We start from the raw sequence: 5,323 nt of genomic DNA, 5'->3' as shown, positions 1-5,323 counted from the left end.
TTGTTGAATATGATGGAGGAAACAAGTACAAAAATATCTATATTCACAGTAATACGAGTCCTATATCAACATAAGCTGAAAAGGCCGCTCAGCAAGGCAGAACACCACTGCTCCAAATCCGCCATAAAAAAGCCAGACTACGGTTTGCAACTACACATGGGACAAAGATCGTACTTTTTGGAGAAATGTCCTCTGTCTGATGAAACAAAAATAGAGCTGTTGGCCATAATGAACATTGTATGTTTGGAGGAAAAAGGGGAGGGTTGCTACGGAAGAACACCATCCCAACCGTGAAGCACGGGCGGTGGCAGCATCATGTGTGGGGGTGCTTTGCTGCAGGAGGGACTGCGTGCACTTCACAAAAATAGATTACATCATGAGGGAGGAAAAATTATGTGGATATATTGAAGCAAGACATCAGTCAGGAAGTTAAAGCTTGGTCGCAATGGGTCTTCCAAATGGACAATGACCCCAAGCATACTTCCAAAGTTGTGCAAAATGGTTAAGGACAACAAAGTCAAGGTATTGGAGTGGCCATCAAAACCCTGACCTCAAACAAACATAGCTTTATTGTTTAAACATGTTATAGGACTGTCATCTGATGAAGTTGTTTCTTGGTTAGTTTGGTGATCTTGTTAGTTATGTTTGGTTTTGTGGCATGCTACCTGTGCTGTGAAAAATGTCTGTCTTTTTTGTATTTGGTGTGAGCTACATAGATATAAGTGGTGTTTTCGCTGTTTGCTATATTGTGTTTTCGCTGTAAAACACTTAAAAAATCTGAAATATTGGCTGGATTCACAAGATGTTTATCTTTCATTTGCTGTACACCATGTATTTTTCATAAATGTTTTATGATGAGTATTTAGGTATTTCACGTTGCTCTCAGTAATTATTCCGGCTGCTTTGGTGATATTTTTTATGGTAGCTGCAATGTAAAACTATGATTTATACCTTAGATATGCAAATTTTCGAACAAAACATAGATTTATTGTATAACATATTATAAGACTGTCATCTGATGAAGTTGTTTCTTGGTTAGTGACTAATTATATCTCTATTTGGTCGGTTTTGTGATAAGCTACCTATGCGGTAAAAAAATTGTGAAAATATGCGGTTGAGTCTTTTGCTATTGTGGTTAGCTAATAGAAATACATAGTGTTTTCGCTGTAAAACATTTTAAAAATCGGAAATGATGGCTGGATTCACAAGATGTGTATCTTTCAATTTGGTGTCTTGGACTTGTGATTTCATGCTATTTATATGCTAGTATTTACTTGTGGCGCTATGCTAGGCTATGCTAGTCAGCTTTTTTACTGATGAGGATGCTCCCGGATCCGGGATGGTGACCAAGTAGTTAAGCAAAACAAAGTAGATGGTGATACTTGACCATTCTCCCATCTACTGTACATTGACATGATCAGCAGCTTCAAGTTCCTGGGCACCCCGATATCCTTTTCTGCCCTCAGTTACTTCACTCAAAAAGTCTCACTTATGCTTCTCCACTACCCTCAAACTTGCTGCACCACGACCTATGTACCAGCTACGGTGTCTGTTTTTATTGCCATAACACATGTAAATGAAATGTCCATATTTACTGTAAGATTTATTTATGGTAACATTGCACATATTGTAACATAGTCCCTTGACATACATGACTTAACTACTTTGCGTAATGCTCAGTTTACCCACTAAGTGTAACGGCAGCCTTCCTCCTCTTCGTCTGAAGAGGTCCTGACCAACACTAAAACAAGCACAACACACAAGAACTATGGTCAGAACGTGACAGTACCCCCCTCCTGAGGTGCGGACTCCGAACGCACCCCCTAAAACTCTAGGGGAGGGTCTGGGTGGGCATCTGTCCGCGGTGGCGGCTCCGGCGCTGGACGAGGACATCACTCCACCATTGTCTTTGTCCCCCTCCTTAGCGTCCTTTGAGTGGCGACCCTCTGACCTTGGCCTAGGAACCCTCACAAAGTGCCCCATCAGACTGAGGAGACAGCTTAGGACAGAGAGGTAGCTCAGTACAGAGAGGTAGCTCAGGACAGAGAGGTAGCTCCGGACTGAATGGCAGCTCCAGACTGAATGGCAGCTCCGGATTGAATGGCAGCTCCGGACTGAATGGCAGCTCATGACTGGAGGGCAGCTCATGACTGGAGGGCAGTTCATGACTGGAGGGCAGCTCATGACTGGAGGGCAGCTCATGACTGGCGGGCGGCTCTGGCAGCTCCTGACTGACTGGCGGCTCTGGCAGCTCCTGACTGCTGCGGCTCTGGCAGCTCCTGACTGGCTGGCGGCTCTGGCAGCTCCTGACTGGCTGGCGGCTCTGGCAGCTCCTGACTGGCTGGCGGCTCTGGCAGCTCCTGACTGGCTGGCGGCTCTGGCCAGCTGACCGGACTCTGGCGCTGCGGCTCTGAGCTCCTGACTGGCTGGCGGCTCTGGCGGCTCCTGACTGACGGGCGGCTCTAACGGCTCGGGACAGATGGGCGGCTCTGACGGCTCGGGACAGACGGGCGGCTCTGACGGCGCTGGGCAGACGGACGGCTTAGATGGCCCTGGGCAGACGGACGGCTCAGATGGCGCTGGGCAGACGGACGGCTCAGATGGCGCTGGGCAGACGGAAGGCTGAGACGGCGCTGGGCAGGCAGGCAGCTCAGATGGCGCTGGGCAGGCAGGCAGCTCAGACGGCGCTGGGCAGGCAGGCAGCTCAGACCTGCTGAGGCACACAGTAGGCCTGGTTTGTGGTGCCGGAACTGATGGTACCGGACTGGAGACACGCACCTCAAGGCTAGTGCGGGGAGCAGGAACAGGGCACACTGGACTCTCGAGGCGCACTATAGGCCTGGCGCGTGGTACCGGAACTGGTGGTACCGGACTGGAGACACGCACCTCAGGGCTAGTGCGGGGAGCAGGAACAGTGTGTACAGGGCTCTGGAGACGCACAGGAGGCTTGGTGCGTGGTGCCGGAACTGGAGGTACCGGGCTGGAGACACGCACCACAGGGAGAGTGTGTGGAGGAGGAACAGAGTTCTGGAGACGCACAGGAAGCCTGGTGCGTGGTGTAGGTACTGGTGTTACTGGGCTGGAGCGAGGAGGTGGCGCCGGATATACCGGACCGTAAGGGCGTACAGGAGCTCTTAAGCACCGAGCCTGCCCAACCTTACCTGGTTTAATGCTCCCCGTAGCCAGGCCAGTGCGGCGAGGTGGAATCGCCCGCACTGGACTGTGCTGGCGAGCCGGGGACACCATGCGTAAGGCTGGTGCCATGTACACCGGCCCGAGGAGACATACTGAAGACCAGATATGTTGAGCCGGCTTCATGACACCTGGCTCAATGCTCAATCTAGCCCGGCCGATACGTGGAGCTGGGATGTACCGCACCGGGCTATGCATACATACAGGAGACACCGTGCGCTCTTCCGCACAACACGGTGTCTGCCCGTACTCTCGCTTTCCACGGTAAGCCCGGGAAGTTGGCGCAGGTCTCCTACCTGACTTCGCCACACTCCCCTTTAGCCCCCACCCAATATATTTTGGGGGTTTCTTCTCGGGCTTCCAGCCACGCTTCCGTGCTGCCTCCTCATACCACTGCTCTTCGGCTTTAGCTGACTGCAGCTCTTCACGAGAGCGGCGATATTCTCCAACCTTAGCCCAGGGTCCCTTACCCTCCAGAATTTCCTCCCATGTCCAGGAGTCCTGTGTAATGGGCCGCTGCTGCTGCTGCTGCTGCCCGTTGCTACGCTGCTTGGTCCGAGATTGGTGGGTGGTTCTGTAACGGCAGCCTTCCTCCTCTTTATCTGAAGAGCAGGGATCGGACCAAGACGCAGCGTATTCCGTGTTCAACATGATTTAATCAACAAGACGAAAACTGTGAACACTTACAACGATACAAAATAACAAATGTGGCAAACCGATACAGCCCTATCTGGTGCAGAGCAAACACAGAGACAGGAAACAACCACCCACAAACCCCAACACAAAACAAGCCACCTATATATGATTCCCAATCAGAGACAACACAAAACATCTGCCTCTGATTGAGAACCATATTAGGCCAAACATAGAAACAGACAAACTAGACACACAACATAGAATGACCACCCAGCTCACGTCCTGACCAACACTAAAACAAGCACAACACACAAGAACTATGGTCAGAACGTGACACTAAGAAATCATACATTTATTTAAATATTAAAGCTGCATTATGTATTACTGTGTCCAATTGATTCTGGTTGGTTGTAAAGTTTTTGAAAACTTTCACTGCACAACTTTTTTTGGGCTGATGGACAATCCTGTCAGAAACTTTCATAATATAAATTATTTTGGGACACATCACCAATTAACATTGGCTGCAGTATTCCGAACTTACTTATTAGTCGTGCAATAAACATTTTGGATAATTCCCCTTAAATTAATTATCTTTAAATCAAATTGTATTTGTTACATGCGCCGGTGTAGACCTTACAGTGAAATACACAACCGGTGTAGACCTTACAGTGAAATGCTTACTTACAAGCCCTTTGTCAATAGGGGGGCGCCATTTCGACTTTGTAAAAATTTGTTCCCAAATTAAATTGCCTCGTACTCAATTCTTGCTCGTACAATATGCATATTATTATTACTATTGGATAGAAAACACTCTCTAGTTTCTAAAACCGTTTGAATTATATCTGTGAGTAAAACAGAACTTGTTGCAGCTAACTTCCTGTCAGGAAGTGAGAAATCTGAAATCGATGCTCTGTTCCAGGGTCAGTTTATTAAGTGTTGTTGAGTTTACGCTATGATCGTCTAGTTCTCCTTTTGTAGCGCGCAAGCGTTCTAATTTTGTATATATGAGGTGTAGCGGTTAGTGATGTATAAATGTTTTATGATGAGTATTTAGGTAATTCACGTTGCTCTCTGTAGTTATTCTAGTTGCTTTGGTGAGAGTTGTATGGTGGCTGCAATGTAAAACTATGATTTATACCTGAAATATGCACATTTTTCGAACAAAACATATGCTATACAATAAATATGTTATCAGACTGTCATCTGATGAAGTTGTTTCTTGGTTAGTGACTATTTATATCTTATTTGTCGAATTTGTGATAGCTACCTATGCAGAAAAAAATGGTGGGAAAAAAAGTTGTCTTTTGCTATGGTGGTTAGCTAATAGAAATACATATGTGTCTTCCCTGTAAAACATTTTAAAAATCTGAAATGATGGCTGGATTCACAAGATGTGTATCTTTCATTTGGTGTCTTGGACTTTATTTCATGAACATTTATTATATGATATCCCTGTGCTTTAGGCTAGGCTATGCTAGTCAGCTTTTTTGATGGG

The 5,323-nt window shown here is 47.0% G+C and overlaps 1 pseudogene; it reads right to left on the bottom strand.

Annotated features, from left to right (window-relative positions):
- LOC112068540 (probable phospholipid-transporting ATPase IIB) overlaps nucleotides 1–3,264 on the bottom strand; it is a 37,448-nt pseudogene extending 34,184 nt beyond the window's left edge.
- Nucleotides 3,265–5,323: the final 2,059 nt, after the last annotated feature.

Source organism: Salvelinus sp. IW2-2015, unplaced genomic scaffold (assembly GCF_002910315.2).
Source record: "Salvelinus sp. IW2-2015 unplaced genomic scaffold, ASM291031v2 Un_scaffold560, whole genome shotgun sequence".
Taxonomy (NCBI): Eukaryota; Metazoa; Chordata; class Actinopteri; order Salmoniformes; family Salmonidae; genus Salvelinus; species Salvelinus sp. IW2-2015.
The sequence above is the reverse complement of the archived record's forward strand: the minus strand, read 5'-3'. Positions and strand labels throughout refer to the sequence as shown.